Raw genomic sequence first — 18358 nt, 5'->3', positions numbered from 1 at the left:
CATCTGATGACAAGTATCGGGTCTGTACACTCGGGCTGACATAGATCTGTCTGTCACCTCACAGTAAATCATTTTCAGACACTCGGAGGTCACACGTGTTCGGTGATGGGTTTCTCGATTCGATACGAGGAGAAAAGCCGAATATTGAGTGGAATAAATAAACGGGTAGAGCTGACGGTGAAAACACTTGTAATATTTGCCTTAGAGGCAAAAATGGGGCTTCATCTTTGAATCGCTTTTAACAGGTTTGTTAGTAAAAGGAATAAGACACTAATCACAAAGATAAATCTGTAGTGGAGCCGACTTTGTAGATGTCAATTACTTTTCTGTTCTCACTCCATCGTCCCATCCCAGTGTTCAGGGTGGTGACAAGATCATGTTAATTTTGATTTAGCTCCCTCTGTACACCCTCAGTGTCAGCTGTCCTCTATATATGGCTTTTTGTAAGCGATCCGAGCTGTAAGTGTACGAGCTGCTGATGCTCCTGAAATTAAATCTCTCTCTCTCCCTGGATTTGCTCTCACCTGTTGCCAATAAACACCTTATTGGAGAGAACATCGGACCTTTATTTGCCGGTATCCTCTTAGTCATACATTCACTTAACTCCTTACACACATGCGCACGCTGCGCATTCAGGCCCGCTCACTTCTATTGATGCATTTCTGCATCTCTGACCTGTGGTGTACAAACAGCCATATCACTTTTGCAAGTTCTTTGGGGACCACAATTCTTGGAGCTGGCCTCGCTCCTTTTTTCTTTTTCCAGATATAATGGGCAATCCACCCTGCTCGGCTTGCCACCAACTGGCAGCGCCAGCAGGCTGCCCCCAGACCTTGGAACGGTATCAAGCAGACCAGGCCAGTATCCTAGCAGCCAAAACCCAACAGATGCACCACACTGAAGACAACATCACAAAATCAGGGGACTTACATTTATAATGTTCTCCCTCACACATAAACACACTCATATTCTGAGCTAAATATAAACACTGCCTCAGCTAGGGAGTTAGCAGATGAGTGGAAATAAAATCTGGTGTCTCAGTTTAATCTCTGCTGTTTTCTGTTTGTCCTTGTAGGTGCTTTGCTGTTTTATAAAAAAAAAAAGCTTCACGTATTTAGATGAGGGTCTTACTGTAACGTTGAAAAGGTCAGCGTTAATAATGATAGAATCACAACTTTGTCTCAGATATTTAATGAAAAAGAATATACTTTTTGCTTGCTTTAAAAAGGCATTGCAGTACACCTGTATTAATCCATGGCACCCTCAGGAACTTCCTCAGGACTGATTTACATGTGTGTGTTATATTTAATCCACTCTTTGAGGCCATAGCAAAGAGATTATTTCCAGTGCATAAGCTTCTCCTCTAGTCACAATGATCCACATCCACCACACCTGTTCTATATGATCAAAGATCTGCATAAAATCATTGAAATAAGTGAATTAAGAGTTCAGTTACATCACGATTGATTTGTGATTAAATTACTTTGTACTTATGTCTGTCTCTTGTTTCACCTGAAAAGCAAAAAAAAGAAAGACAGTTTCAGAATTCACTTCATCTCAGAGCTGACCAGTGCCACTTAGCTAGGACATCCTTGCACAAAAATATGCCGTGAAATCCTTTTTTGTTTGTCACTTCAACACAAACTCTTCCCAAGCACTGTTTACTTTGTCTGTTTTGCGGCAGTCTAATAGTGGATTCAGTTGGGCTTATAAATGCTGTAAAACCCTGACAACAAACATCGATCTTGCAGTTTAATGAGAAATAACGTGGGACAGACCCCTCTATCATCGCTCCCTCTCTCTCCTTAGCACCCCGGCTCTTTCTAACAAATTCATGTGCACACTTTCTTCTCTTGGCATTAAAGCACCTGGCAATCAAAAGAACAACAAATTCCCCACTTCGTGCAGCCGCGTCAGCAGGCATCAGCCGCTGATGCATTTTACCTGAGAAAATTAGCCCAAGGCAAAAGTGCACATTATGTTAGGAAAATGATTTTACTGTCAAGGAAAGTCACACAAAGTTGCACACAAACACAGAAAGAGAGGCACATCCTGTCCTCTTTCTACAGACCAGTGCTGACACTATACGTCCTCAGGCCTGCCTTAGCTGGTGGTTTGATAAATTGGCCCTTTCATCTCGTCGATGTGCATTGTGTCAGTGGGTTTGTGTGTATTTGAATCTGTGAGTGCATGCGTTCGTATGTGTGTGTGTGTGTGTGTGTATGCACGTCTGCCTGGGTACATTGTCTGAGCTGTGAAGTGTTTGGCTTCGTCACTGAGGGCTGCTGTCACAGCCTCTGAAAGCGTGTAATAGGCGCCCATTCTCCCGGAATGAATACACATCCATACACTAGTGAGAAAATGTGGCATTTCAAAAAGACTCGGGATAATCGAACAGAAAAATTATAAAAAAAAAGAAAGGAAGGGGAGTGCATGGCAATGTCATTCTTTTCAGCTAAGCTCTAAATTTGGTGCATGATTGCTTTGGGAACTGTTTGCAGGCCACAGTGAATTAATGCCATTTCTAATAGATCAAGAGCCGGGGCTTTTTTTCTGTTGTTGGCTGTGGTAAACATTGTGGCTTCAGACACTCGGTTCCTGTGAGTTTCACTGGGATTCACGACTGTGTTAAATTGCCTCGGTTTGATTGGGATTCAAAGGCAACGGTTTGTTTATTCAGATTCCACTTCAAAATAATTCCTCTTGAAACATTGAGTTCATTTGCAGCAATTTCTTTTTCTTTTTCTTATTTTTTCTGAGATAATCATTTTATAGACTCTGGCAGTTTTAACATTAGAGAGTTTTGCTCCAGCAGGCACCTTCTGAATCATCTCCACACTGTGACTTCTCTTCTGACAAATCATCTTATTTTACAGTCTTCAACATAATATCTGCATGTCCAGAGGAAGCAGCACTATGAAAAGGACAACTTTAAGCTATAGGAGATATGCCATAAAACTGTCGGGGACATTTCCTGCAACACCTCACCTGTGGCTGAGGGGGAAAAAAAAAAAACCTGTTCACAGAGGAAAAGTCACACTGGTTCTATGTTTTGCAGGTCTGCAGGATGCCAACCCGCCTAAACAGTTGCATTAGTGGACGGTGAGCAATATAACAAAAGACTGACATCCCTGTTATTTCTTTTCTTTTTTTTACCTCATGGCATTTAGATTTAGAGGACCATTCTGGGTTGAAGAGAACAAACTTTTTAACATGGAGCGTGCTGCTCCATCTTTAACTCTATTGGTAGATGAGTAGATGCACGTCTCAAAATCTCACCATTGTCACTGCAAATGTGGCAAACATGCATATAGAAGCCCGGCTGCACAGGTGGTCAGAAGAAAGGTAAAGTTGGAGGAAAGAGATTATTATGCTATGAGTTGTGTGTTTTCTGATTCTTTGCAGGTGTAAGTGCTTGCAGCACCCAGAGCCCAAAACTTATCATTCAGATGCATTTCTTGGTAAGTAGTACATTTTGTATACTTTTTTTTTTCTCTTGAAAACGAAAAAAATCTGGATAACTTTTCTCTCAAATGAGCACAGTGGAAATATTCATGACAAGTCTTGTAAGTGTTACATCAACGCATTGATTTAGCCTACAAATGGAATTAGCAGTCTGGTGGTTTGTTTGACAGAGAGGCCTGGGATGAAGTCAAATTCCCAGCCTTAATTACGGTTTCGGGGCACCTCTGCACATGAACCCTATGGTTCTTCTGAGTGCTCGATGGAGACCACACAGCTGGAAACTACACTACATCTTCTCAACAAGACAGTAACAGTGCATGATATGCCTTATAATGAAATGATGGGGATTAAAAAGTGAGTGTGAGCAGAGACGCGTTAATTTGTAAGGGGGGGTCATGGAAACAGAGCATCGATATTACAATGACTGGAATGACAGGGAATCTGGGTGCTCTCTCGGGTTATGCTCGTGAAATATGACATGCGTGTGGGTGCGAAGACCTACTCACTCGACCAGTGCTCCCACTCACTCACTCTACAAATCAAGCGTTCCGTGTATCACACACGCTGCGTGAGCCGAGAGCGCTTTCTGTCTCTCATTCATCCCAGTGACGGCTGCTCACACTTTTTTCTTCTTCTTCTCTGTCCCCCTCTCGCCTACTTCAAGCTGGGATAGCTCGCTTTGTGTGTGTGTGTGTGTGTGTGTGTTTTTTCTCTCCCTCTATTTGTTTCCTCTCCGCGGTGCCTTTCGCACGGAGTAGTGGTGGATGATATCAACAGAGCTTCGTTCCTTCTTACCTCCGCGATACCGAGGATTGGAGAGGAGTCGCTAGGGGACACGCGCATCACGACAGACGGCGGCGCGAGGGAGTTTTTCTTGGAGGGGGACATCGCAGCTTAAGACGAGGAACAAATCAAACAGCTACACTGGGAGGACTGGCGTTAAGTTTTGACGGATTTCGCGGTGCGGGTGCGCAGGTGCATCGGGTTCGCGGAGAGGAGTCAGTGCCTCTGCGGAAGGTGAGCGATGGACTCTAAACTCCACCGTCGCTATGTCCTCCCATCAGTTTTTGTCAGTGGATGACTTGTATTGATTGGTCTTGTTTGATTTGTGTTGTAGAATACCTAAGTTTTTACACCACTCAGAGCATCATGTGGAATTGCTGGGATACTGATCGTCGGTTTGGGGGAAACCTTTGCAAACTTTGTTTTTGTTCTCTAACTGTAGGCAAACCAGAAACGTGGTATCAGTGTATGTTGACGTACAGCCATGCTGCTGCATGGTGTCACAGGTTTTCATCTAATGCTCATAACATCTTTCTTAGCTGCTTTATAATTTAAAAAAGCAGCACTTTGAGTTATTTATTATTCATTCATCCACTGGGGCCATCTCTGAGTGTGTTGAACATGAGAAGTTAAACTGATGTGGAGAAATCTGATTTGGGTCTGCAGCTAAAAATTGCTTTCATTGCCGGTTAATCTAGGTTGTCAATGGTTTATTTGTCTGATCTACAAAATATCAGAAAAGCCATCAATCACAGGATGCCAGAGTCCAAACTTTTACAATCTAAAGATGCAACACTGGAAAACATGAAACCAGAGAACAGATGGACTGCTGGTTAAATGACTTTAATGAACAGTGCATTGTTGAAATAGTTTTAGATTAATTTTCTTATTTGAATAATTTAAACATCCCAGCTTTAGTTCACTTTTCAGTTAAGTTACAGAAACTTGGCCACACGCTTGAGTTTAAATTGTATGCAGGAAATTTTCTCATTCTGAACCTGTTCAAAGCATCCGGTCCACATTCAATGACTTCCTGTGAAACATGAAAATGAGACGCGTCAGATGTAATATGGATTAGTTTTGATGCTGTTTCACTGCTCCATATCCATTCTCATTTAGAGCACTCTTGTTGCAAGCATCTGTCACTTTGGGAGGAATGTCCAGTCAGCTTGATACCGGGTGTCTGTAGCAGAGTGATAAGAGCTTATGGTCTTTTCAGGCATTCACCTGCCCGTCAACAGGACAGACACACGCACACAGACACACATAAACAGCACAGGCTTTCCTTAAAAATCCCTCACTTAAGCACGATGTGATGAAATATGATTTTGGATAATTACACTTATTAATTTCACATGCGGCCATCATCTCAGTCTTCAGAATGTGTCCTTTTCAGTCCTTTTGTTTCTCCCTAAAATGAGCGTATATGACTTCCACTGAGTGGCACTGGTTCAGCTTTTCCCACATTTGCCTCAGCTGTCGAAAAAGCACTGAACCTTCATGCTTTGTTTACATAGAGTTACACTATCGATCACAAGTCATCGCAAGTGATCTTCAGTCCTACGCTGTGATCGATTCAGCCAGCGCTGACTTTTACTGTACTTTAGGTCAGTGCAGCAGGAAGGCAGGCAGGCGAGCTGGGTCTCTGAGCACTGGAACGGAAAAGAAAAACACCCTCTAAAGGCAACAACTAACTAATCGTTTGTTAAATAATTACAGTAAAAGGTTCCAAGTTCCAAAATGTGAGAGCTAAAGCAGATGAATTATTGCAAAGTGCCAGTTTATGGACATAGATTAAAAAAAAGTATCTGAGAGGATTTAAAGTACATAGAGTGCTAAATCATCTACCTCTGCTTTACAGCATATTCATTTTATTTACAATGGTAAATATGTTTTATGCTTTACATTTCATTGTACTCGTCTCTTTCAGGGTCATGAAGTGTATAATAGCTCATTTAACGTATTGTTATTGACGCAAATAGAATTGTTCCAGCTATTTGTGCCAGTTCCCTCTATGATGAACAACAGAGTTCATAGTCTAATTAAAGTTTTTAAATCACCCCTCAAAAAATAAAGCAAATTAACAGGCATGCTCATTATGTCACACTTACGCGGCGTTGTTCTTCCCAACTCTGAGGCGTCTAGAAGTATGGTAGCCTATTTCATTCTCCTCCTCTCTGAGACTCTCTGGTGAAGAATCTGATTAACCGACTGGCATAATTCACCCTGTCCTAAAGGAACAAATGGAAGAGCAATGTTGTTCTTGAAGAGTGGCCCCTTTTTCCTTTCTAAATATAAATAAAACATATGAAGGAAAAGACACAAACGCTGACACACACACACAGAGTCCGAGGGCGACGACTGAAGCTGTGATGCTCTTGAAAGAGGCTGCAGCTTCATTACTTTCTTTAATAGGACCATGATTGATTGAGCGTGTGCGTATTTACATGCATGTATATGTGTGTTTATCTTCACGGGTGTGCGATTGCTCCATTTTCTTTAGGATTGATAGAGCATCATGTGTAGGTGTGCGTCTTTGTGTGTATGTTTTCCTCTCAGAGTGCTCCATAGCAACAGGCAGCATATCTTCTTCAAATATCTTTTTCTCAGTCACTGTGAGCCCTGACCTTACTGCTCACTGTGTGCTGTCTTTGCACGGGTGCATCTGCTTCTGTGTTAATAAGTGTACGTGCAAGAGAGACCATGTACAGTACATCAGTGTGTGGGCCATTTGGCCTCTCATTAATAGCAGCATAGTAAGTAATATGGACCCGCTCGCTCTGACTGTCTACACAATCAAGATACTGACTCCGTCTCATAGCAGCATCAATGCATTGCCAACTAGAGCTTTTTGTTCTCCTTTTTCTCTCAAACAAAGTAGATATCATCAAAACTGTGCAATACTGACATTGATTTGTAATGCTTTGAACAAGTGGCAGTTTATCATTTTTAGCCTTTTTTATGTATCTCTCAAAGGAAACAAGAGCGACATCTTTAATATACATCTTGACACGGTTGTCGTGTTGTGTTAATATCGGGGTTAGACTAATAACTGGTTACGTATTTCATATCCGGGCATAGCAGCTCTTTAGAAATCAATTTTCTTTTGCTCCATCACCATGTTAGGAAACTGGCCTGCTGCCAGATAGGGAGGGAACATGGGGAGGAGAGGGGAATATTGTGGGTGCATTAGTGAATGAGCAAAGAAAAAAATATGCTTATCAGATGTAGAATTCATGCTTTTGCTTTTTATTTCTTTTTCAGACTCAGTTCTCAAAAACACACTCACACCAAAAGGAACAGATGCAAGTCGAAGAAGCAAAGACACTTTATACAGGCTATTTATACAGGCTAGGTGCCGCAAGGTCATACCCTATTTACTTCATGCCAGTGTGTGTCTCTTTGGGTATACATCTGTTTGTGTGATGCACAGCATGCTTTTTACATTCAGTCATATCAGTATCACATTCCTTTGTGAAGACGTGTGTGTGGCCATCCATGCACACACAGCGTGAACACAGTGCTGCAAGTGTGCTAACTTTGTCGATAGCAGTACAATGTTCATGTGCAGGCTGTACAAACTCATATACCTATAACCTTGCTGCTCTATAAAAGAATCAGTGCTGTACTGTATTGAAAATATTTCTCAAACGTGAAATAAAAACCAGCTTTTCATTTTTAATTGGATTCCCAAACTCACACGAGGTGCCACTGCAAAGTTCCATAACTCTTGATTTAAAGTAGGTCAATCTCCCATTCAAGATCATCTCTTGTTGCAGGGCTGCACCGCTCCCAGCTGTTATTCTTTGATCACTGCCTGCAGCCCTGTTCTGATCACTTTGCATCTATAAATTTACCATCAAAGTGACACAGAGAGAAAACGACTTCTCTGGTCAAACTTACCTAGCTTTTATATGAAGGATCATCACTGGTGTTTAAGCTAGGTCTCTGGCTATGACCCGAAACCAAAACACTCACTCCGAAAATGCCATGGAAGTGAGTGTTTATTAATGTTTAATGCTTTACCCCCTGAAAGCTTGCTTGACCCTTGAAACTCTTTTTTCAACTGAGCAGATTCTGTCCTATTTCAGGCCTGTTTAGTTAGTAAGGGTTATCTCTGCCTGTGGAGTTTCCCTTGGAAAAAACCTGGAAACAATTCTATTGCTCATAAATCCACATGTTTATTGGCACATACTGAAGTGTCAAACCATGTGGATAACCGGATTGGATGAATACCATCCATTCACTTTCTCCCGGTTACCTGTTTGGGGGCGGCGGGGGTGACTGGAGCTTATCCAAGCTGCCATAGGGGGAGAGGCGGGTTACACTCTGGGCAGGTTGCAACTCTGTTGCAGGGCTAACACACAGAGAGATATACATACGGGCAATTTTGAATCACCAACTCAATGTAACCTCACCTTGACTTAGGTTACATTGAGTTAACCTAACTTCATGCAAGCCAGAATACCTGGAGAGAACACATGCAGACGCAGGGAGAACAGAAAGCAAGAAAGACCTTTAAAAGTTACAGAATGTTTAAGTTTAGATCAACTTAAAATGGCTTAAAGTTTTAGTTGCTTTCTTGTCTGGTTAATTTCAACATGGAGTTTATTCCCTTTGTTTCAGGAGTTGAGCTAGTTGCAGTAATCAATCTCATTAATTGCTTCCCTGATCTTGGAGCTGCAGCTGATGGAAGTACAATTCTCAAACAAACACCCAAGGGCCAAGCAAGCTCTAACATTCAAGCCCAGAAACCTCTATTTGTACTGATTTTTTTTTAAAGCACACTGAAAAAAACCTCTACAGTGCAAAATTTATACAGAATTAATTGTCAAATTGAAAGTTACAGGCAGCATCCTTTATCACAACTGCGGTTACCAGGCTTGGCCCTGTGCAGCTAAACAGCTTTCCACGCATACAGCAGCAATTAGTGGTGAACAGTATTTGTATGCTTTAATGTTGTATCAGAAAATATTGCCTGCTGACATGCAAGAGCAAAATTGTCATGCAAAAGTAACATTAATGGGTTTGTCACTTCAGCTTGCATTCACACACTTTACACAGACACACACGTATATAAAACAGAAGCCTTATGACTGACAGATGATCGTACCATGATGTCTTTGTAATGTCCTCTGAGGATGTAAATAGAAAATCAACTCACAGCTGTATTGTACTGTAACTACTCACACACCTGCTTCATAGTCAGACATGCAGTAAGAAGAGGTTATTTAACTGAATGATGCTGTGGGATAATCTGTATGTATTGATGCTTCTGTGAATTTTGAAGCTAAAGAAGCTTGTTTTTGTAATTAGGAAGAGCAATTGGGAATTAGCTGTATGAAATCATGTCAACTGGATAATAGAGATAGAGGAAAGGAGGATAAGACATATGAAGGGAGAAATGCTATTGCAAAGCGTTATGTGGCTTGTGCTGTTTTAGTCGTTCCACTAAATTTTATGCCTGATCTTTTATACTTATTTGTCTTTCCAGTATGTTCTCGTATTTTGTGCATCTCCCTCCTGCTTGGTCTCAAATGTATATCTTTCGCATTGAGGTGCATGTTGCCTCTTGGGAAATCTGTCTGCTTGCTCACTTCTGCTCTAATCTGCTTGTATAATATGGTTTATATGTGGAAAAAAAGGAACAATATTGTTCCTGTATGACTTTTTGTTTGGGCTTGGGAAAATATATTCATGAAAATACTGACTTATCTTTAGTGCTCTGATCCCACTTCCATTCACTGCCTGTCAGAACGGGTCTCTGTGTGTATAGCTGCTGCCATAATGTACACTGAGACAACCATTAAAAGCCAAAATCCTTGCAGCATGTTCTTTTGTACAAAGTTCTTCTCCATTTTCTTGCTTATATTGGATCTTCAGACTGTGCTTTGATGTCACATAGTTTTTGGGGGGTGAATCTTGGTGTGCCATCCAAATACCAAGTCTGCATTTTGTCAAAACTTGTTTTACCTTTTTCAAAAAGAGCTTTTAAAATGAAAACATGTCCAGAAAGTCCCAAAAGACAGAAAAAGAACATGTGGCAACATGTGAAAGGGGGCAAACTATATAAGTATATAAAAAGAAAATCTAATCAGTTGCTAATGAAACTGATAAACCCCAACAGTTTTGTTGCTATCTAACATGGCATTTCCCATATGTTGAAGTAACTTAACAGCCCCCATTCAAATTTCAGGCTGCCTTTGGTCTCCCACCATTAACTCAGTTTGCCTAGAAGTCTGTTACTGAACACACACACACAGGCAGAGAGACACTAAGGCGGAAATGTGAGCCGTTAAACTGCAAACCTAACTTTGCCCAGGATAATGGTCTTCTTTCTCCCTCTAATGAGCCCATATTATGGCCTAAAGGGTTAGATCTGTTATTAATACCATTAACAACTAATGGTCCACTGAGAGAGATTTTCAGAGATAAAACTAACAGAGTACCCTCATGAATACAAGGGTCTCATCAAGCCAGAGAGGTTATAAAATATAAATAAATTGATAAATAGAGATGACTAATAGACACTTTGACTTATGGAAAATCATACACACTCACACAAAACACAAAAGCACCACTGAAGCATTTGATCTATTCAATCCACACCAGTGCCGATCTGCATTTAGCATCACTGCCTTCAGAACCAGTCTGTCTGTCAGAAGTACAGAGGAGCTGAAAGGAGAGCGTTCAGATAAACTGTCTTCATCAACCTGACTGACAGCATGAATATTCTTAATGGAAACAGTAAAATGAAGCAATAAACAGTGTTTGTAGATTTATTTGTTTCATTGATCATTTTGGATTGACAGTAAAGCATGAAAACAGGTGCATAAACTCTAGTAGTCTGTGTGGATTGGTGCATTTAATAGAAGTATAGTGTACCTTAAAAAACTGAATATCGTCAGATGCATCTTACCTGTGCTAACTGTGCTTTCGTCTGAAAATGCCTCTTTTCAGATTTAAAAAAAATTTGTAATTCATTTGGAAATCAAGGTCCAAAGTATTTGAAGTCCAATGGGACGTTTCCACAGTCTATGATGATTTGGGCTGCCATGGCATCTGCTGGTGTTGGTGGTGGTTGGCTCACTGTGTTTTTGTCATAGACAGCAGCCCATATTGCGTATTCTGCTAAAAAGACACCAAAACCATAAACATTGTTAAAAGGTTCAGTGATTCTAATGAGCTCAAATCAGCTACAGCTACCTGTGCTGCCAGCCATCTGTCAAAGCTGCCAAACCCCTGATAAGTTACACTGAAAAATTCCTGTGTGTTGCACAATAGACGTAATTGAGTCTGTATGCTAAAGGCTGACTAATCAGGAAAATATGTTTTTACAATTTTGTTTTGTTTCTGTTAAGCTTCTTTTGTTAAGTCATTATTACTCACTATTACTATTATAATGATCATCTCCTTGGCTGGGATAAGCTCAGACTTCACATATACATCCATCTCAAACATTACATAAAATAACAGTATATACCTCTTAGAGGAATGTGAGTCTCCAACTTTAAGTTGCACTAAAATTCATTCCAGTAGTAAGGTGCATAATACCGCAGCTTATCTCCTCTTCTCTCCCAAGAGTGGATAAGTCTAGCCTACACCATCTTTCATGAATAATCCCTGCCCTAAAGGGCATATTTCCACCACTGGGAGAGAAAAGAGGCAAATGAGATGAAGATAAGAGACAGAGAGATAAAAAGCATAGTGTGAGTATGTGTGACTGTCTTTGACTAACAGTATCAGAATTAGGGATGAGATTGGTTGTAGCATGTGAGTGATTACACACTCATTGTTTTCCAAAATAAGAGCCCAAAAATGGTCCTGCGATTGGTATTTATGTCCTTTAAACTTCTTTAAACAGTTGATGTTATGAAATTCCTTACTTTAACATTGCAGTGGCAGTTGTGCGTTTATATTGTGTGCTCTTTGGTCATGGCTGACAGAGAAGATTGTTTTAAAAGTTTTGTCTTTTCTTTAATTAATGAAATTTTTTTTTTAAATGAATTAAAAAAGGAAAGAAAAAAGTCAAAGATTATGTGCTTGCAAACAGTGTAATACCTTCCGGGTCAACATTCAATTCATTTCAATTCAAATCAATTTATATATTGCCCATTTACAACAACAGTTGCCTCAGGTGGCTTTATATCATAAGATAGAGACTCTACATAACACAGAGAAAAACAGAGAAAACCCCAACAATTAGATGACGCTCTACGAGCAAGCAAAAACTCCATTTTATCAGGAAGAAACCTCCAGCAGAACCAGGCTCAGAGGAAGCAGCCGTCTGCCATGACTGGCTGGGGTTGAGGGTAGGAGGACAGGACGTGGAAGACAGCCAGAGATTAATAATAATGAATGATTAAAATCCTGACATTTTATAAATCTAGACCAGTCCAGCTTTTTTGACTTATACAGCAAAGTGGCTGCAGCACTGACCTCGGCTCAAGGTAACATTCACTCCCTCAGTCATTATATAAGGAAACTCAGACAAGAAGTACACCATCTCAAAGCTGTCACCAAGGTTATTGTGAGAAGATTTCAGGACTTGACGGGCAATTGTCACTCAGATTCGCAGCGCAAATTGACATGTGAGAACTGTAAAATGTATTAAAGAGCACAAGTGCACAGGAAAAATGTTACAAAAGTCAGACAAAGAAATCCAGACATAAATGTAGAAGAACACACAGCCAATTTTGGAATAAAATTGGCGTTGATTTTCTTTCTGCATCGCAATCACACACTCTTCTTTTACTTCTTGATTGAACTTGTTGAATTTAACTCTGGGGAACAGACGGGACCTCTGATTCCATATCTTAAGCTTTTGGCTTTTTTTTTTTTTTTATTTGACAGCAAATCCATGTGCTTGTACCCATGCTGTATTTGAGGTTGTGTATGTATGCAGTTTGCAGTATTTAACAAGAATAGTACAAAGCAAGCTCCTGCAGTGCAAACAGAATGAATGTGGATTTGGATTCAGACTCTGGCTTCAGCTCCTTTGAAGACTTTGTTCTCTCAGTCTATTACCTTTGATTGCTACTGTACAAAGGGGAGGGTTATGAATCTTGGAGTGTGTGTGCGTGTGTTTGTGTGTGTGTGTAGGGGTTTGACGAAGGGAAGACAGTGTTGGGAAAGATTACATTACCAGGAGTGAAACAAGAAAAAAAGCTGTAATGTGGAACATCAAAGTGACACGCCACAGCGCCTTTGCGATATAGGGTTCCATATTATTAACCTCCAACCCTTGCTCTTGTCATTGCGGCTTGTGACTCATTAGACAGGTCATTGGCTCACAGGCTGATGTCAATATTTCAACGTCTGTATGCATAATTTGACAGTTAAATGAGGGGAGCACTTTATTTTGAATGAGATAGAAGCTGTATGAAAATGTGAGCACGGAAAATGGAAGAGGAGGAGAGACAGTCCAGTTCACAGCAGCTACCCCCTGATGGAGCATAAATGAATAAACTGAGAAATGGGGGAAGGGAAGATAGGATCTTGTAAAAAATGTCTCTGTTTTTTTCTTTTTCACCCTCTAAGTTCATCTTAAGGACACATTTTACCATTAAAGTCCTGCTGTCAGGCGATAGGAGTAGTGTCTCTAAAGCTCCCCACTGGGCAAACACTTGATGCTATATGTTTGTCTACAGTAGGGTAGGACTTCTGTTTATTACACTATCTAGTTGCAAGTAGTATTACAACCTAATTAATATTCTAAGCCTATGCGACAAAAAACAGCCCCACTAGCTGCATTTATTAGAAAGAACAAAAAGTTCTTTCTATTCCAAGGCCAGCTATTTAATGAAGAGTGGGCCAGAGGCTGAGATTCTAAGGAAGTTTCAAAGTTCACATCGATGTTAAATACTTCATGTGGTCTTAAAAGAGCGTTCCCTTTTGTCTTTATATTCCTTCTGATGAAGACAGAAGGTTTGTGCATGTGCCGGCTAAGACTCATTTACTTTTTATAATTCTGTCCAATTGAGTTTAGAGGTTTTTTCATTTTTAATTGGAGATGCTACTTTTTGTTTTCTGTCTTCACTTTAACTCTTAAAGACTTTTACCTTTCTTTCACATTTTAATTCTAAGCCTTTTTTTTCCTTTCATATATTGCCAAAAGTCTTGCCTAGTCTGCCTTCACACACATACGTACGTAAGTAAGTGACATCCCATTCTCAACCCATAGTGTTTAATATGATGGCAACAAGGATGTTTTATCTGGTTGAGGTCAGGACCCCGTGCAGGCCAGTCAAGTTCTTTCACACCAAACTCGCTTATCTATGTCTTTATGGACCTGGCTTTGGGAGCATGAAATTGTCCAAAATGTCTTGATATGCTGAAGCATTAAAGGTTCCTTTGATTGGAACTCAAGAGCTGAGACCAACTCCTGAGGAACAACCCCACACCATAATCCCTCTTCACCTTTACTCCTGGCAACCAGCAAACCCAGACTCGTCGATCTGAAGGCCACATTAAGTCTGGAGGTCCATACTCTTTGTTTATATAAAGCAGATGTTCATAGAAGATTTTAGACGTCTGTGGTCATGGAAGTGATTACTTTTGGGAATATATTGTACTTTACTTAAACCTTGTGTGTTACTCCATCCATCCACAACATGTCCTCAGTTTGTTATGCAGCTCCAACGCACCTGTCTGCCACACCTACCTCACCTGTGCCAGTTCTAAATCAGGTTCCCAGCTCTTCACATCTATTGCTCTGCCAGACCCTTCGAACCCCTGTCCACATGTGCAAGGGTATTCTGAAACACATCTTTTCTATGTGTTTTGGCCTTTGGTCCACACATTCATTGCATTTTAGGTGACTAAAAGTTTTTGAAAGCTTCCATCTTGTACAAGGAAAATGAAGATTTTCTCTTGAAATATCAAAGCCAAATGAACTGTATGCTGTGTGGTCAAATGCTTGTACATGTTTGTACATTGTTGTGATCAGGGTCATTACTGAAAAAAAGCTATTATTATAAGTAAGGAATGCAGTACATTACTCCCAGGAGCAATTAATTCATCACAATACTTGTTACATTACATTAATGTTACTCTGTAGATAACTAGATAAGATACATAGTACAATGATAGAATGAAATTGGAAAACTGTCCCACATCGGCACTACGTACAACACAACATGACACAACACAGTAACCTAACTTAAGTAATAAAAAGAAGAATAAATGTATGTGTATTGCACATTGTTATTATTGCACATTATTATCATTATTGCACCTTGTTGTAAATATAAATATTATTATTGTTATTTAAACTGTAAACTGACCTGAAACACATGTTAGGATGCAGTCCTACACACCAACATAGATTCCTATCCTAATGAGGATGCACACATGATCTTCTTCATAGTATAATACAAAGCCGACAACACAAAGCAAAGGTGAAAATCAGCACAAAGACACTCCACAGAGATTCTACTTCAGAAACATGAAGAGGTAGAAAACAGCGGCTGCAGCCTGACTACTCATCAGTTTTTTACCTGTTGAGATTCTGGCTGCTGGGCTGAGGTAGGCATTTACTTAGTTTTAACATCACTCTGGGTTCCTGGCTAGCTTAGCGTTAGCATCCTGTCTGTGCAGATGCTGTGTCAATCAGCAATATTCTTCACTCTCATTGGTAGTTGATACAGTGGCTCGCTTGTTGAGAATGTCACAGAATGTCATTCACTTTCATGGTCTCTGATCACCACGCTACTGCAAATCACTTCCAGTGTGTATCTAGCTTCATTAAATCATCTGACAACTTCACATCAGAACTTCTTCTCTAGAATATCACAATGAGATTTCCATTGTAGGTCCTCCTACACCAGGGGTGGCCCTCTGGTGTCCTGCAGGTTTTAGATGTGTCCTTGATCCAACAGCTGATTTAAATGGCTAAATCACCTCCTCAACATGTCTTGAAGTTCTCCAGACTGGTAATGAACTAATCATTTGATTCAGGTGTGTTGACCCAGACTGATATCTAAAACCTGCAGGACAGTGGCGCTCGAGGCCTGGAGTTCCCCACCCCTGTCCTACACCAAAGCAATAAAAAAGAAAGCAAATACATTTCCTGTGTAGTAGGATGGCTTTATACTTGGAGCACAGAACAAGTAGATTGTGAATAGGTAGACTTTATAAAGGACAATTATTGGTGTCATCAAATGTACAGCCTTTTGTTGCTCCCGTCCCAACTTTTTAAAAATGTGTTGCAGCCATTAAAGTAAAATTACTTAATCTTTTTCTTTATTCTATATTTTTCGGGGTTCTATTGTAAATACAAACTAGAGTAATCATTGTCATTCTGAAATCATTTTATTTTGCTTTTATTTATATTTTACAGTCTCCAAACTGTTTTGGAATTAGGGTTATATATTGAATTTTGGTTTAATAAGTAAAATGACTGTGAAACAGTACTGTTGCAGAACTTTCAACACTTTATTTATTTATTTATTGGACAAAGTCACTGCAAGTCTATGAAAAGCCACTAAATGAGTTAAGTTTGCAACAGTGAGGTGAACTGAAGTGAACTTTTTTGCTGATATGGTGCCATTTAGCTGATAGTTAATGTGATTCTGTCACTAATAACACATTTTCAGGAGCAAGTCTAAAAATGGCATGTTCCATTACAGTTATCACTGAAACTGTATGTACTATCAACGACCTTATGGTGCAAGTGTAAGCCAAAGAATTACTTTCTAAATTGCATTTCTGTCTGTTCATGTCAACTCGTGGAGAGAAAACTCTAAAATGCAAGCTCTATATGGAGAGTTTTGTCAGTTCAACAGTTGCTGTCCTTCAGCTACAGCATGCCGGGAATTGTGAGCTGGGCAGACTGTGTGTGCCATTTTTATTAAACATGCACAATGTGTTAACCCTCACCAGAGGTTAAGTCTAGTTCTTAATCAGTCTTCCTATATGAACAGAATACATTTCCTCTCTGCTCACTCTGTACAGTGCAGTGCATCAGCCACTTCTCTTTTTACAAATTCTGTCAGAAGAAAATCACAGTGGATGAAATCTTTGAGCTGCCTCTTCTAATCCTTGTCCAGTTTCTTGTGGTAGCCCTTCTGATAGCTACTGATCAGTAGTTCCAGCTTTGGCCCAGGAATATATTTTGATGTGCTGGTGCCAGAAATTACCACCACACTTTCCCCTTTTCCTGCTGATGCAGAGTTAGTGGCCAATCTAGAATCACCTCCACCCATTCTAGATTGGGCACCAGCACCACATTAGTGTTTGATGGAGCTCTTTTAAGCAATATTGATAGTTAAAAGTGAATTATGAATTATATTCCAATTTTTATTGCTTTTGTAAGTGTTATTGGCTCATGTACATACAAGTTGAGAATAAACAGTTAAGTCCTTTCTTAATGACTGTATGATTTAATTGGGTTGCAGCAATAATTCATACTATTCGTCACACACCAAAATATATGTCATGGATCCTAACTGCAAATGATCAGTTCTTTGACGTAAGAGTCTATTAATGAACTTTCCCAAGTTTGTAAGTTTGGCATGAAATCCATGTGTTCACACTATTTTAGTTACCAAACGGTTTTATTACTAAGAAGTAGCTCATTAAGAAAATAGCTTTTCTGGGCTTGACTATACAACAGCTTCACTCCCACTCCCCTTCTATTTAAAAACTCTCTTTATTTGTCACAAGTGATCACGTTGTTTGCAATGACTTCTGCATGCATCCAAGTGAAAAAATAGGTTCTAAATTAAACTAACAAGACAAAATCAAAAGATGAGCTGAAGGTAAACTTTCCACTGATACTAAATATAACACATATATAATACATGCCCTGTGGTTCAAATTGATACTAAAGCAGGAAGAGCACATCTATTTAACCCTCCTGCTGCCTCCCCCAACCTTTTTTTCCTCTTTCCTTCTGTCTTCAATTAGGTATCCCACTATCTGTCTCTCCATCTTTTCGCTTCATTGGGTCTGCCATTCTATTAATCTTGCTAACAGATTGCCTCTATTAATTAGTCTACATCCCCCATCTTGCATGTAATATTCAGAGGTAATTGAGATATTAGAAAGATAAGGATATTTCTGCAGTCACAATCATTTTTAATTAGCCTAAAGATTAAAAGATAGACTC

At 39.9% G+C, this 18358-nt stretch overlaps 1 protein-coding gene across 2 annotated transcripts in view; it reads left to right on the top strand.

Moving 5' to 3' along the window:
• The first annotated feature begins 3316 nt into the window (after positions 1 to 3316).
• zgc:171482 (zinc finger protein) overlaps positions 3317 to 18358 on the top strand; it is a 59721-nt gene continuing 44679 nt past the window's right edge. Inside the window, exon 1 of one of the 2 annotated variants that reach the window (XM_005456503.4) lies at positions 3317 to 4482. The gene's annotated coding sequence lies outside the window, so the exon portion shown is untranslated. The remainder of the gene's footprint in view (positions 4483 to 18358) is intronic. The other variant, XM_005456501.4, reaches the window with a different exon arrangement.

This window comes from Oreochromis niloticus, linkage group LG13 (genome assembly GCF_001858045.2).
Source record: "Oreochromis niloticus isolate F11D_XX linkage group LG13, O_niloticus_UMD_NMBU, whole genome shotgun sequence".
NCBI classification, from domain to species: domain Eukaryota; kingdom Metazoa; phylum Chordata; class Actinopteri; order Cichliformes; family Cichlidae; genus Oreochromis; species Oreochromis niloticus.
The sequence above is the reverse complement of the archived record's forward strand: the minus strand, read 5'-3'. Positions and strand labels throughout refer to the sequence as shown.